At 43.4% G+C, this 8,422-nt stretch overlaps 1 long non-coding RNA gene across 1 annotated transcript; it reads left to right on the forward strand.

Moving 5' to 3' along the window:
- Positions 1-1,764: 1,764 nt before the first annotated feature.
- LOC127537507 (uncharacterized) lies at positions 1,765-3,717 on the forward strand. The gene is made up of 3 exons (XR_007947204.1): positions 1,765-2,624; positions 2,763-2,820; positions 3,157-3,717. It is a non-coding gene; the product is annotated as an uncharacterized LOC127537507 (long non-coding RNA).
- Positions 3,718-8,422: the final 4,705 nt, after the last annotated feature.

The raw sequence follows: 8,422 nt of genomic DNA on the forward strand, positions 1-8,422 counted from the left end.
CCGTCATCGTCCTCCACGCTGGCTAAAGTTTTTCATTCTTTAGATGGCCTGTTAGGTTGGATGGCAGTGCCTGAAGCATCTGTAGTTAAAGTTTTCTTGAGCTCCTCGTCCATTTTTTCCAATTGTTCGTCCATAACTTTTCTCGCATAAGAGTGTATATCCTGAATATTACTCATAATTATCCAAAAACAGAAAATAAAGTCCAAATGAGGCTTGTGTCGCCAAAGTGCAGCGTTCAGGATCACCCACACAGGTGCGTTCGTTTAGCCCAATCAGCACAGCGGCTCCATTTCTTGGTTTTAAACCTCTTTAAAAGTTTTTGTGGTCTTTCAGTCCTTCTCAGTAAAGTCTTTGCAGCTTATTAAAGCCCCTTCAAGGTAAGGCAAATGTCAGTTTACGGAGTTAGTTGCATTACGTTTTCTCACACAACCGGCATGCTCTCCTCCATGTCCAGCTAAGCCATAGATATGAAGACTAGATACGCCAGCGCGCTGTAGCAGCCGGCTGAGCGATGTGCCTATGTGGCGGCCATCTTGGAGGGGGCAAAGTTCCCATTCAAAGCAATGCATGCACTTTGAAAATATATCAGAATTTGCTCATTTCTCAACCGATTTTTGTGTGGTCTACTTTGTCAACGTCAAAACGTGCTATTAATAGGAAATATTTGATCTGAAAAAAGAAACACAGAAAAAGGCTTCCTACAAATGTAATCTGCAATTTTAGTTCTCTTATTATTTAGGTCCAGAGGCCAGGGACTCTTCAGTTCAGCCATGACATATATAAATGTAAATACTTAGATATGTAGAAAATGTTCTGAGATCAAAAGATTTAATTGTGAATGTAATCTATTTATTAATATTAATTTATTATTATTTATTTATACTCACACGCAAAAGAAACGCAAGTTTTTTACCCGATGAAAAATTAAATTTGGTTTCCCAAAACAAAAATGCATTTGGTACTTTGTGGTGCATGGTGTGTTCTTAACATTTTCTGTTGCGTTTTGTAAGGTTGGTGTGAAAACGGAAAACGAATCATCGCAATACACCAATGCATTGATGATGTGGACATGATTCACACTTTGCACGTGCAATTGAATATGCACGATTTATCGACACCTTCAGTGGGTATAAATGTCATTCAAGATCATAGACATTTCACTTGATGTTTAACTATGCCACGCTTAAACCAAACTGAGAGGAACCAAGCCATCGGACATCTGCAAGCTGGAGAGTCTGTCCGCTTCGGGGGAAGGTCATCGGTGCTCTGTGTGGTGTTGTATCGACGCTGGAGACGGTAAATGGTGGTGATGTTGACATTGAAGTGACGGGCAATGTCTCAGACAGACTCTCCAGCTTACAGACGTCCGATGGCTTGGTTCCTCTCAGTTTGGTTTAAGCGTGGCATAGTTAAACAGCAAGTGAAATGTCTATGATCTTGAATGACATTTATACCCACTGAAGGTGTCGATAAATCGTGCATATTCAATTGCACGTGCAAAGTGTGAATCATGTCCACATCATCAATGCATTGGTGTATTGCGATGATTCGTTTTCGGTTTTCACACCAACCTTACAAAACGCAACAGAAAATGTTAAGAACACACCATGCACCACAAAGTACCAAATGCATTTTTGTTTTGGGAAACCAAATTTAATTTTTCATCGGGTAAAAGAAACTTGCGTTTCTTTTGCGTGTGAGTATAAATATATATATATATCTCTAGGCTGTGATATACATATACAGTAACAAGGAACTAGACTAGAATAGGATGGTTTATTTACATTTACAATAAACAGAATTATTAATTATTATTATTTATCTCTCTCTGGGCTGTTATATAGTTCCAGCAAACATGGAGTAAAGAAAAAGTAGACAGAGAGGTAAATAAGTCTGTACACAACAACATATTTATAAAGAAATCATGCTAATAAATTAAGTACAGAGAACTGAATTAACCAATACACTGGAGACCAAAGTTATTTAATTTGATCAGTATAACATTGTTTGGTAACATTTCAATTATGTGAGAGCAGTCCTAAAGAATTGCCTGAAATCCCAATCATAAAATGGGTTTGGAGGAAGAACATAGATGCTAATCTGGATATATATGAGTTAGGCTTTATAACTACTATTGGTAGTATTGGTGGTATCAATAGTAATGCTACTACTAGTGGTAATACAGCAACTACTGCTGCTGATACTGTCACTGCTACTACAACTTGTACTACTAGTACACATGCTGATACTACGTCTACGACTCTAACAGCTACTTATACTACTACTACTTGTAGCCCATATTCAATTATGGCTATAATGAGTGTGATCTGAAGCCCACAAACATAAGGTAATTCATTTTAGCTGTTATACTTTGCTATAAAATAAATAAATAGTACTATTGGCGATTAAAGGGTTAACTCCTCTGGGATGAGTGACAGATTGCTCTTAACTAATGAGCTGCTCCAAAATGGCGCATTGTCCCAGCCACCTTGTCCAATCAGCTGCTGCGAAACGGCGCATTGTCCCGCCTACTCCGTCCGTCTCCGGTAGTGAAGGTCTCTTTCTGCCTGCGGCTCGAGCGGTACACACGCTAGCAAAACGGTGACGGACAATTACAGAAACAGGTACAAAATCAGCACAGATTGAAAAGTTGGAAGTAAATTGTTGATGTTAAATATAATTTTATGCATTTATATGCCTCAGACAATGTTCGTAGCTCAAGAATTAATTAGTTTTGGTCCATTTTGTACTTGTGGTTGTAGACGGTCGAGGCTTTGAAGCGGCGCCATTACATGCTCCAGCTTTGCCCTTGTGAGATCGGTGAGAAAATCAGTTTCCATTTGCACAGTTAGATTCAGTATGTGCTGGTTACGTTTTCATCTTAAGAAAATGTTCATTAAGCGATCTCAAAGTTAGTTACATTGTGTTTATTGGAGTAATATTTTATCTTGCTGTTACGACGTGTGAATGTGATTTTTATGTAAAGATTCATGATGAGTGAAAAAGATGCATTAGATAACAATGCACATATGGCGTTTTTCACTGTTGTAATTTGAATTGTAAACATGATTAATGTTAGAATCGGTATGTTCACATGTAGATTGTGAAATATGCTAATGTTAGACTTATAGTGTTTTATTACACTGTTGTCGGCAGGCCAGGTTTTTGTACAGAGGACCGGTTATTGATGGCGAGCCAAACCCCTGGAAGAACTGCTTGATTCATCCCTGCGCGGTGCAGTGTGGTAGGCCAGCTGCAACAAAAAACAAAACCTATCCACACCATTTCACACTTGCTGCCCCTTTCCCAAACACACACACACTCCCTTGGAACCTTTGGACGTATACTTACCTGAACTCTGACGGACTTGATATAACTTCACATGCAGGAAGTGGACTTGAAGTGGAATTGTAGGATCCATTCCTTCAAATTAGTTTTTTTTGTTGTAGGACACTGGTTTATTGTGGTTCACACAATTTCTGTTTGATTTTGCTGTTGAAACTGTGAATTACTCTGAACTGTGACTTGGAATATGTGATTAGAAGGGTGCACCCAGGTAAGATTGGATGTGACACTGTGATTGTGGAAACAACGGTTGTTACTGAGAAACTGTGGTACCAGAACAAAATACTTTTATTTTTTCCAGAGATTCATTCATTTTATTTTCTATATTATTTTTTCTAAAAAAAATACAAGCCGGCATTTGTATTACTTTCAGCCTTTGTCTGAGTCTCATTCATCTCACTCCTCCTATGAGTAGCCGAACCATCTGGCCCAATCATTCCCAACCATTCAACTTTGGTAAAGGTAAGCTTTAAATTGACACTCCTCTTTAAAAGAGTGTTACATACTGCTTGTACTTTTAGTATTATGTGTATGTGTTTGTCAGTGATAGATGGTGTAACTCTGGACACATCACTATCAAGGAAAAACTTTGCAGCAAGGACATTGAACTGTTAGCTGTTAGCATGAGACCATACTACCTGCCGAGGGAATTCTCGCATGTTTTTGCGATAGCTGCGTACGTTCCTCCCTCTGCTAACACTAATTCTGCTTGTAAAATGGTAAATGGTTGTATTTATGTAGCACTTTTATCCAAAGCGCTTTACATGATACGTCACATTCACCCATTCACACACTGATGGTGGAAGCTGCCATGCAAGGCGCTAACCACGACCCACCAGGAGCAATTAGAGGTTAGGTGTCTTGCTCTGGGACACCTCGACATGAGCACAACGGGCCGGGGATCGAACCGCAACCCTCCGGTTGCAAGACGGCCACTCTACCCACTGAGCCTTGCCGCCCCAATGCTTGTGACGTCCTTCACTCAGTAACAAGCAAACTGCAGACACAGCACCCACAGGCCTTCTTCCTTATTACTGGGGACTTTAACCATGCCTCTCTGTCGTCCACACTACCCATCTTCACACAATATATCACCTGCCACACCAGAGACAATAAAATACTGGACCTTTTTTATGCCAACACCAAAGAGGCATACACATCATCTCCTCTTCCACCACTTGGTAAATCTGACCATAACCTGGTTCACCTCCTTCCTGTACAAACCTCTGATACACAGACAGCCAGCTGTCACCCGCATGGTCAAGAGATGGTCTGAGGAAGCTGAGGAGGCTCTCAGGGACTGTTTTGACACGACTATGTGGGAAGTGTTCTGTGAAGATCATGGGGAGGACATCGACAACCTCACTCACTGCATCACAGACTACATGAACTTCTGTGTGGATTACACTGTGCCCACCAGGACTGTACGCTGTTTCGCCAACAGCAAACCCTGGATTACTCCTGATATAAAGGCTCTCCTAAAGTACAAACGGAGGACTTTTAGGTCAGAAGACAAGGAGGAGATGAGATCTGCACAGAGAGAACTTAGGAGAAAGATCAGAGAGGGGAAATGCAGCTACAGGAAGAGGATGGAGGACCAGCTGCTGCAGAACAATGTCAGCGAGGTCTGGAGGGGCCTGAAAACCATCTCTGGCCACAAGGATCCCAAGACAGAACTGAGACGGGAGCAGGAGTGGGTGAATGATCTGAACACCTTCTTTAACAGGTTTGAACAGTCAGCCACCCCTCCCCCGGACCAGTCCACCCTGCAGCAGGCACCTCTGCATCTGTCTGCACCCCCTGCTGACTGTACCACCCCCTGCTGACTGTTCCACCCCCGCTGTATTCCCCCTCCCTACAGCTCCACAGTTCTCCTACCATCACACCTCCCCTCCTCCACAGGGCCCACACTCACAACCAGCACACGGCCCCCCTGCCCCAGCTTGTCCCTATCAACATCCCAGATCAAGAGAGAACTGAGCAGACTGAAGATCAGGAAGGCTACGGGTCCGGATGGCATCAGCTCCAGGCTCCTCAAGTCCTGCGCAGATCAGCTGAGCAGGATTGTGGAACATATTTTCAACCTGAGCCTGAAGCTGGGGAGAGTACCACAGCTGTGGAAGACATCCTGTGGGGTACCGGTGCCGAAGATATCGCACCCCAAGGACCTCAACCACTTCAGGCCAGTGGCACTAACATCCCACCTGATGAAGACCCTGGAGAGGTTGGTCCTTTGTCATCTGCGACCCCTGGTGAGCTCATTATTGGACCCGCTGCAGTTTGCCTACCAGCCCGGCATCGGGGTTGATGATGCAGTGATCTACCTCCTGCACAGATGTCTCTCTCAACTGGAGAAGATGAAGAGCACTCTGAGAATCATGTTTTATGATTTCTCCAATGCCTTTAACACCATCAAGCCTACGCTTCTGGGGGACAAGCTGGAGCAGACAGGAGTGGACTCTCACCTCACAATGCTGCTGGATTACCTCACCAACCGGCCACAGTTTGTGAGGGCAGAGGACTGTGTGTCTGACACTGTGGTCTGCAGTACAGGGGTCCCACAGGGGACTGTCCTTGCCCCCTTTCTTTTCATCCTCTACACTGCAGACTTCTCCCATCACACCACAAACTGCCATCTTCAGAAGTTCTCTGACGACTCTGCCATCGTCGGCCTCATCACGGACGGAGATGAGGAGGAGTACAGAGAACTTAACCGGGACTTTGTGGACTGGTTCCTGCTGAACAGCCTTCAGATCAATGCGGTGAAAACCAAGGAACTGGTGGTGGACTTGAGCAGGAACAGACACGCTTCTCCTACACCAGTGAACATCCAGGGAATGGACATTGAGATTGTGGACTCCTACAGGTACCTGGGTGTTCACTGAACAAGAACCTGGACTGGACTACTAACACCAGCGCACTTTACAAGAAAGGTCAGAGCAGACTCCACCTGCTCAGAAAACTGAGGTCCTTCGGGGTGCAGGGAGCACTTCTGAAGACCTTTTATGACTCTGTGGTGGCATCAGCCATCATGTATGGAGTGGTCTGCTGGAGCAGCAGCATCACGGCTGCAGACAGGGGGAGACTAAACAAACTGGTAAAGAAAGCCAGTTCTGTCCTGGGCTGAACCCTTGATCCTGTGGAGGTGGTGGGAGACAGGAGGATGATGACAAAGCTGTTGTCTATCATGGAGGACGCCTCCCCACCCCTGCAGGAAACAGTAAGATCAGTGGGCAGCTCCTTCAGTGACAGACTGCTTCACCCTCGGTGTCTAAAGGAGAGATACTGCAGCTCCTTCCTTCCTGCTGCAGTCACACTTTACAATCAAGCTCCCAGTAGTTTCTGTTCACCCATTTACAAACTGTGCAATAGGAAATGTAGATACTGATGCTGTGCAATTACATAAAAATCTTGCTGTAAATAAGTGTTATATTGCTGCTGTACAATGTAAATTTCCCCGCTGTGGGATTAATAAAGATTCCATCTATCCATCTAGCCATCTATCACAGCTACTATTAATCGTCTGGTATTTGGTTGTCCAGCTGTTAGCTCATGCTAGTGTTTTGCTAGCAGCTAACTAGTTAGCTCTCATAGACTCTCAACAAGATTTAATAATGAAAAAAGAGCCAAAAACTATTCTTATCAGTGGAAAGTTATTCCAAGTTTTCTTGTCTTGATTGTCCGATGTAGTGTGCAACTGTATGCCGCACAATGAGCCGGCATTCTTCTTGTTTTAATTTTCATGCCGTACACACCAATGCCCAACACTGAAACTTTGCCCCCACTAGCTTAGTGTCTCTGTAGGCACGCCGCTCAGAGGGGCGTGGCCTATCTACTCTTCATATCTATGTTGTCAAGGACCAAAGATACATGAATAGAAAAACAGTTTACAGTCCCCTGTGTACAGTCTTCGTGCTAGGCTATGCTAATAGTTCCCCCATTTCCAGTCTTTTTGCTGAGTTTTGCTAACAGTTCCCCCTATTGACAGTCTTCATGCTAAGCTAGGCTAAAAGTTCCCCGTTTACAGTCTTCATACTAAGCTATGCTAACAGTTTCACCTATTTACAGTCTTCATGCTATCCTATGCTAACAGTTCCCCCTGTTTACAGTCTTTGTGCTAAGCTATGCTAACAGTTCCTCCTATTTACATGCTAAGCTATGCTATCCAGGTCCTGCTATATACAATCGCTATTTACAATCTTGGTGCTAGGTTAGCAGTTCCCCTGTTTACAGTCTTTATCCTAAGCTATGCTAACAATTCCCCCTATTTACAGTTTTCATGCTAAGCTGGGCTAACAGTTCCCCCACTTACAATCGTTATGCTAAGCTATGCTAACAGTTCCCATTGTTTATAGTCTTTATGCTAAGCTCAGCTAACAATTCCCCCTATTTACAGTCTTCATGCTAAGCTATGTTCACAGTACCTCCACTTACAGTCTTCATGCTAAGCTACAATAACAGTTCCACCTATTTACAATCTTGGAGCTAAGCTAGGCCAACAGATCCCCTGTTTACAGTCTTTATGCTAAGCTATGCTGACAGTTCCCCCTGTTCACAGTTTTCATGCTAAGCTAGGCTAACAGTTCCTCCTTTTATAGTTGTTATGTTAAGCTATGCTAACAGTTCCCCTTGTTTATAGTCTTCATGCTAAGCTAGGCTAACAGTTCCCTCTATTTACAGTCTTCGTGCAATCCTATGCTAACAGTTCCCTGTTTACAGTCTTCATGCTAAGCTAGGTTAACTGTTCCCCCTGGTTACAGTCTTTATGCTAATCTCGGCTAACAGTTCCCTCATTTACAGTCTTTATGCTAAGCTATACTAACAGTTCCCCCTGTTTACAGTCTTAATGCTAAGCTAGGCTAACAGTTACCCATTTACAGTCTTCATGCTAAAATATGCTAACACTTCCCCCTATTTACAGTCTTCATGCTAGGCTATGCTAACTGTACCCTCATTTACAGTCTTTATGCTAAGCTATACTAACAGTTCCCCCTGTTTACAGTCTTAATGCTAAGCTAGGCTAACAGTTACCCATTTACAGTCTTCATGCTAAAATATGCTAACACTTCCCCCTATT

This window comes from Acanthochromis polyacanthus, chromosome 15 (genome assembly GCF_021347895.1).
Source record: "Acanthochromis polyacanthus isolate Apoly-LR-REF ecotype Palm Island chromosome 15, KAUST_Apoly_ChrSc, whole genome shotgun sequence".
NCBI lineage: Eukaryota > Metazoa > Chordata > Actinopteri > Pomacentridae > Acanthochromis > Acanthochromis polyacanthus.